Genomic DNA, 8,051 nt, shown 5'->3' with positions numbered 1-8,051 from the left:
GGTGGGGGGGTATGTGGGACTGACCGGCGCTGAAGGCGCCGGAATACCCACTTAAAAACCAGCGGTACCCACTCCATCTTGTCGGGGGACGTCACGGGATCGCTTGCGCATACTACCGTGCCGTCCCGACGGTTGGCCCGCTTCTGCGGGCCTCCAAATCCTAGGGGGTACTCGGGGTACAGAGACCCTCTGGCCCCGGCGACACTCACGGCGGGAGGAGAAGATGCGCATAGCGCCGGCGTCTTCTCCCCGGTCTTCTTCGACGAAGCGGGTCAGCGGAGGCACTCTCCTCGCGCTCCCGCTCCGCGGCCTACTTCTGCGACATGACATTTTCGCAGAAGGAGACCATCTCCATCCAGCACCTTTCACTATCAAGCATGGCATTTATCACGCTCGGCAGTGAAAGGTCTCCGCCAATTAAAGTCGCCAGGGAAAGGCGCTGAGGCCCCCAAGCGGCACACTCCATCAGAGTGTGGCATGCCGTGTCCGTAGGCGCTCCACACTCGTGGCAGGAGGGCGTTACCTCCCGCCTGACTATTCCGTGCAGGTACTTACCGAAGCACCCATGTCCAGTAAGCACCTGAGTCAGTCTGAAGGTCAGTGTGCCGCCTTTTCTCGTTACCCAGCGACTCAAGTGGGGACGGATCGCCTCCACTGTCGCCAGGCCTGCTGATGGGGACCTCAGATCCTCCTCCCACCTGCGAATCAGGGCTTGCTGGGCGAGAGTCCTGATTCGCAGCACCTCCTCCAACCCTGGACGGTCGCCACGCGACCTCACTTCCGCCCGGAACCGGTACACTTCCGCGAGCACCTCCGCCTGGAGCTCCCAAGGCGGATCGTCCGCGAGAAGTGTTGCCGCCGTCCACGACACCGTACGATATCCGCGTATCACCCTCACCGCTATGATTCTCTGCGGCCTTCGCAAGAGAACCTTGTTCCGAGCGGTGAGAGCGTCCACCCAGATGGGAGCACCGTACAGAGCCATGGACCGCACAACACCGGCGTATAATCGCCGGCATGGCGTTTCCGGCCCTCCTACATTTGGTAGGAGCCGGCTTAAGGCAGCAGCAGCGTTGATGAGCTTCGGGCCAAGTTGGACAAAAAGGGTCAGGCCCAGATACTTCATGTGGGCCTGCACCTTAATCACCGTCCCCTGGACGGTGATAAACGCCCCTCGAGGGGGACCTCGACGTGGACCGTGGAATAAGAGGGCCTCCGTTTTTGAGATGGAGACCCTCAAGCCCAACATTCCTATGCGGTCCACTGTGAGCGACGTACCGACTTCGGCCAGGCGAGCCGCCTCCTGATAATTCCGCCCTGTCGCCGTGATGAGAGTGTCGTCCGCATAGCACAACACCCCCATTCTGGGAAGGACGGATGTCCGCAGGAGCCAGTCGAAGCCAACGTTCCACAGAATTGGGCCGAGAACTGACCCCTGTGGAACGCCACAGCCTACCCGACGCCGGACAAGACGCCCATCGCCCCCCTCCCAGAGGACTACCCGGTCCTGGAGGTATGCCCCCAACAGCCTCCTGAGATAGGAAGGCACCCCGTGGTATCGGAGTGCCTCCCCAATAGTCTCGAAAGGAAGACTATTGAAGGCGTTCGCAATATCTATCGATACCGCCAGAACTACGTCCCCTCGGGCCACCGCATCCGTGGTCCGGGTTTTCAGGGCGTCCAGGGCGTCGATAGTTGATCGACCCGCCCTGAACCCGTACTGAGCCTCTGACAGACCCGGCCCCACCTCGTCGAGGTGCTGAATAAGACGGGCAGCGAGAATTTTTTCGAAGAATTTGCCCGTCTCGTTCAGCAGCACAATCGGCCTGTATGCCGAGGAAGAATCTGGCGGTCGACCTTGCTTTGGCAACAAGACCAACTTTCCCTCTTTCCAAGGCTTCGGAAACTGCCCGCTGCACAGACATTGGTCGAACAGCTCCCGAAGCCTTACGCCTAGGTATTCCAGAGCGTCACATAGAACACGCCCTGGAATCCCGTCTGGGCCCGGCGCAGTGTTTTTGGCCCTCAAGCGGTCGAAGGCCACCTCCATCTCCCGCTCCGTGATCAGTGGTGGAGCCACTGTGTCGTCAATCATAGAGCGAGGGACCATCTGTGGAGGGACATGCTCACCTGGATGGGGGAAAAGTTCCCCGACCAGGCGCAGGAGGAGATCCGATGACATTGTCTCTGTCACGGGGGCACCCTGCGTGCGGAATTTCCACGCACACCGCGGAACGGACGCCCCCAGGGGTCCCGGTTCAGGCCCGCCAGTAGTTCTTCCCTAGCTTTCTCCTTGGCCTGACTTATCGCCAGCTGTAGGTCTTTTTTCAGCTGACGATAAGCGGCCAATAGCTGTCCCTCCAAGTCCGCATCAAAACCGTTGCGCCTCCTACAACGGACGTAAGCCCTTCGCTCCCGGCTGCACGTCGCCTGAAGTTCTGCTATTTCGGGCGACCACCAATACACCTGCCGGCGCGGAGCTCTATGCCGGAACCTAGGCATGGCAGCATCGCAGACCTCTTTGAGGGCACTGCGCATGTGGCCCGCTAGCTCTTCTGCACTGGCGCCCTCCCACCTTCCCGTGGAACCCCATCGCTGTACGATGGCAGCCTCCCTGGCCAGCTCACGATCTAGCTGGCTAAGAGACCACCTTGGAAGCGTGGTTGGCACCCTAGAGGGTTCCACCGTCCTGCTAAATACCTTGCCCTGTCTAACCCACACAAATCTGTATTTTTTTTCTTTAGATTTTATTCGAGCTGCTGCATGTAAAGACTTAATAGCCGGTGACAAGTGTTCCATAACATATATTGGCTGCTTATCTGCTGCAATACCTATGTGACTTGTGTTAAGTTTATCGTCAGGATGCGATTTATTGTAATTGATGACACATGCTAGCATCGTGTCTCTCATTCGTGGTGTGGATAGCTTTACAATCACAGATCTGGGTCTTTTGTCGCTGTTGTTCAATTTTGCAACTCTAGTACAGTGATGTATATCATCCTTTAGATCACATGATATTGCTTTACTCGGTTGCATTACTGCACTAATTAAATTTTCATTTTTATGCTCAGGAATCATTTGTATTTCAATGTTATTTGATCGATTATACTGCTCCATAGTATGTATTCGTTGTTGCAAATCAGATGTTACATTTTTTAGTGCATTTTCTATCTTTCCATTTCCGCAATTTTATCGTCGTAACTTGCAATTATTTTTTTAGTAGATTCGTATTCTTCGCTCAAAAAAGTCATCGAGTTTTCAATAGTAGATATTTGCTCTTTTATAGGTTTAAGATTTTCTTGAATCATTTTGTTTAACATGTTAGTGATATCATCCAATAGTAAATTTTTAAAGGCCTGAAACTCATTACGAATGATTTGTTCAACGTCTTGTTTAGTAAGTTGTTCTGATGCAGGCGACCACTTTTCAGACTGTTTGCTTTTTTGCCGATTTGTCACATTGTAAGATTCTGGAGAAGTATTATTTCTTGTTGTTATTATTTTTTTCTGTGGAATCATTCTTACTTAGTAACGACTATAACAGCAACTTCTTAACAGAAAAATAAATAAATTGAAATAGGTCACCAACAACTTGGGTTTGAACCCGTATCGCTCGTGCGTGGAAGTATGGTTCACACCGTTGGGCCAACGATATGGTTATCGTTCAAGTAAAAATTGCGAACTGTATGTACAATATTATAATCTGCGCCTGGAGATTTTATTAAACACCCGCTACAAAAAAAGTTATTCTCTTTGTATCTACTCACTTCACTGTATATTTTTTAAAGTATTTCTTTGTTTTAAAATAAATTACTAGAACTTTAGGTGTTTCTTAAAATCGTTTTATAAAGCATTTATTTTTATTAATACACTACTTTCTTAATTTATTTTGCTCGTAAAATAAGTCACTGCCCTCAGTAAAAGTACCTATATTATATAATTATCGTTTCACCCTTTTGCGTATTAAACTTATTTAAACAATAATGTTTTTATATAGATCACACACTATCTTTGTTATATACACATATCTACGTTTTATGATTTCAAAACACAGTCCTTATATTTTTAAAACAATTTTTTTTTACGGAGCTATATAGTTCCGTGCGCTTACGTCGATGACACACATGATATTATATTCCCTTTGTCGTTTTGAATCCTCCAGTGAAAGTTGGTTTATTTCGTCTATAGAGAATCGAAATTATGATTTACAAAATTATGATTTACAAATTTATATTTAAAATTATATTATACAAACGATTTATATAACGATTATAAGGTCGAGATGGCCCAGTGGTAAGAACGCGTGAATCTTAACCGATGAACGTGGGTTCAAACCCGGGCAAGCACCTCTGAATTTTCATGTGCTTAATTTCTGTTATAATTCATCTCGTGCTTTTCGGTAAAGGAAAACATCGTGAGGAAACCTGCATGTGTCTAATTTCATCGAAGTTCTGCCACATGTGTATTCCACCAACCCGCATTGGAGCAGCGTGGTGGAATAAGCTCCAAACCTTCTCCTCAAAAAGGGAGAGGAGGCCTTAGCCCAGCAGTGGGACATTTACAGGCTGTTACTGTACTGAAACGATTTAAAAATGCTTTTTTGAATAACGTCTCTACCGCCAAATGGCAATACTTTAGTATTATTGTGTGCTAGTTTGAAAGATGAGTTAGACAGTGTAACTATAGGCACAAGAGACGTAATATCTTAATCCCCAAGTTTGATGGCGCATTACGATGTTGGGGTGATTAATAGACTGTGACAAAGTTTATGGGTAGTGACGACCACTTACCATAAGGTGGTCATTTGCCAGTGTCCCCATACGAAATTAAAAAAGTGATATATTTTTTTATTTTCAAAATTCATCGTTACAGATATCAGAACTAGTCCAATCGTCGCAAGCTTCGGAGAAGAATCGAAAGAACGCGAGGAGACAGAACAAAATAAGTTTGGTAAATACACATGTGGCAAAATTTCAGTGAAATTAGACACATGCAGGTTTCCTCACGATGTTTTCCTTCATCGTAAAGTACGAGATGAATTATAATCACATTTGCCGGTTGGCGAGGTTGGTAGATACTTGCCTTTCACGCTGAAGGTTGTGGGTTCGATTCCCACCCAGGACTGACATTTGTGTGCATGAACATGTCTGTTTGTCCTGAGTCTGGGTGTAATTATCTTATATAAGTATGTATTTACAAAAGAAAAGTAGCATATGTAGTATATCAGTTGTCTGGTTTCCATAGCACAAGCTTTGTACAAGCTTAATTTGGGATCAGACGGCCGTGTGTGAAAAATGTCCCACGATATTAAATTATAATCACAAATTAAGTACATGAAAATTCAGTGGTGCCTGGATCATCTCGGCTGTTTTTTTATATGCTAGCAATATTAGCATAGACTGTGCAATATAATATGTAATGCGGTCATGAATTAAATTTGATTGAATGTAACAGGCATCCGTGCATGTCCTGAGACACTCCACGGCCATCTACCCAGGGTTCCAGTGCTCTGTGCATGTCGGGAACGTGCGTCAGACGGCCATTATCGAGGTAACGAATACATACATCAAACTCACTTTGCGGAATGGAATTAAATAGTTTAATTTTGGTATAGTTGGTGGTGTTGCGTAAAATACATAAGTATGATAATGATATTTATTTTTTTATGTTATATTCCTGTTTAGCGGTAGAATATCTGATGAGTGGGTGGTACCTACCCAGGTGGGTTTGCACAATGCCCTTACCACCAGTTACCACGCACACTTATAATATATTCTGCCGCCAAACAGCAATAGCATTGTTGTTGGTGAGTAAAACATCGTAACTACAGGCACGAGGGACATAACATCTTAGTTCCCAAGGTTGGTGACGCATTGTTGATGTAAGCGATGGTTAATATTTATTGCGGTGTCAATGTCTATGGGCGGTGGTGACCACTTACCATCGGGTTGCTCATCTCATCGCTGACCACGGATATATTTTTCGCTTTAGGGTATAATGTCTCCGAACAACGTGCTGAGGGCGGGCGAGGGGGCCTCCGTGCTGTTCAGGTTCGCCCGCTGTCCGGAGTACCTCGTGTGGGGCCGCCGGCTGCTGTTCACGGCGGGGCTGGGGACCAGGTACCGCTCAACGAACCCAACGATAACTTCTAATTACAGTTGAATTGTTGCCAATAAAGTATATCGTCAGTTCAGTGTTGGTATCCGAGATCGCTAGCTCCACTGACTTTCACATATTTAATTTATAAGTGTTCGGTGAAGGAAATCCATGCATCGTAGCAGGTTGTGGAATAAGCTCAAACCTTCTCCTGAGACGGAGAGGTTTTAGCCCAGCTGTGGGACATTTATATACTGTAACTGTTTTGAATCATGTTGGAATAAGTTTTGTTCTTAAGAAGAGATATCTTCGACCAACAGACACTTTTGTACTTTACTAGCAAAACCCGGTAGGTGGCTGTTAATGTGGTACAGCGCCATCTAGCGGCGTTACAACGAAGTGGATATTATAAAATCATCCAGGAGTCATACATCTAAATTTCAACTATGATGGTGATTCAAACGGTCCGAACTCTATTAATCACAAACAGATACACAAACAGCCATTTTTATATATTAACGAAATTGTTTTGTTACAGAGCCATCGGCCGGGTCACGCAAACCTTCCCGTACATACCATGAATTCTATAGAACACGGTTCCAATGTAAAATTCGAGATCTCTCTAGAATATTCTAGATAAATTAAATATAGTAATTGTATCTGTAACCAGTTTTCTTGTCGTGTTTACTTCATGATTGCGTGGGAGGCGTTTCGCCTTGCGGATTAAATTACAAAAAACGACAAACGATGATGGTATTTTTATGTTACATAAAAACAGTGTTGCCAACCTCTTAGAAGCATCCTCCTGACGGATGAATTGAAACAAATACAAAATACATTTATAATATGATGTTAAAAAAAAGCAAATCAAGTACTGCAAGTAGCATTAGTAAACTTGAAATATACTCAATTAAATGAAGCTGAAGAGTTAATCCCCGGAGAGAATTTCTTTAAAAAATGTTCCTCCTAAAAAATGTTTAACCTGAAAATATCCTATTTGATTTCATCTGACATAGCCCTATTTAGGGGGAAAACCCCCAAGTCGGCAACACTGTATAAAAAAAATGTGGACCATCCATATAAACTTTCATATATTTAACACTAGAGGACAAATTTTTAATAAACCATCGTATGTGATCAAGCAAATTTTCACTCATAACTCATTTTTATTCAGTCAGTTAATTAATCAGTGTCAGAGTTTTTATTACGCATATAACATACATGAAAAACGTCTTTTTTTTTTTTTTTTTTATATCGCCGGGAGGGCAAATGACTCTACTCCACCTGATGGTAAGTGGTAGTAGAGTCCAAACGCGACGACGGCCAGTACAGACGGGAAAAACGTTCTGCACTAGCCGCCTTCGCCTTGCCGGCCCGCAAGATGCCTCTTCACGCCTCGTTTGAAGGAACCCGGGTTGTAAGAGGAGGGGAATACGTGAGCTGGTAAGGAATTCCATTTTTTGGAAGTGCGACAAAGAAAGGAGTTGCCAAATTTCTTTGTTCGCGATGGAATTGATGTCACAGTTAGGCGGTGACATTGAGAACCAGCTCGCGTGGACTTAAGAAGGAAGGGGGAAGCAGGTATTAGAGAGAAAAATTCCTCAGAGCACTCGCCGTGATACAGTCGATAGAAAGCGCTCAGTGCTGCTATCTCACGACGCAATTGTAAAGGTTCAAGGGTGTTTGTGACCTTTACGTCGCCAATAATGCGTACGGCACGTCGCTGCAACCGGTCCAAGGCCTCAAGTAGGTACTTAGCGGAGCCATCCCAAAGGTGCGAGCAATATTCCACGCAAGACCGTACCTGTGTTTTGTACAGCAGGCACAGTAGTTGTGGCGTGAAAAAGCGCCGCACCTTGTTCAGAACTCCGAGTTTCCGTGAAGCTGTTTTTATAACAGCCTCGATGTAATCCCTTGGACTAAGGTCGCAGCGAACGTCAATCCCCAGCATGGCGA

General features: G+C 45.9%; 1 long non-coding RNA gene across 1 annotated transcript; it reads left to right on the top strand.

Moving 5' to 3' along the window:
• Positions 1 to 5,457: 5,457 nt before the first annotated feature.
• Positions 5,458 to 6,674, top strand: LOC126778633 (uncharacterized). Its single transcript, XR_007670182.1, has 3 exons — positions 5,458 to 5,549; positions 5,991 to 6,118; positions 6,634 to 6,674. It is a non-coding gene; the product is annotated as an uncharacterized LOC126778633 (long non-coding RNA).
• The last annotated feature ends 1,377 nt before the right edge of the window (positions 6,675 to 8,051 follow it).

Source organism: Nymphalis io, chromosome 26 (assembly GCF_905147045.1).
Source record: "Nymphalis io chromosome 26, ilAglIoxx1.1, whole genome shotgun sequence".
Classification (NCBI taxonomy): domain Eukaryota; kingdom Metazoa; phylum Arthropoda; class Insecta; order Lepidoptera; family Nymphalidae; genus Nymphalis; species Nymphalis io.
This window is presented reverse-complemented; position numbering and strand designations above follow the sequence as displayed.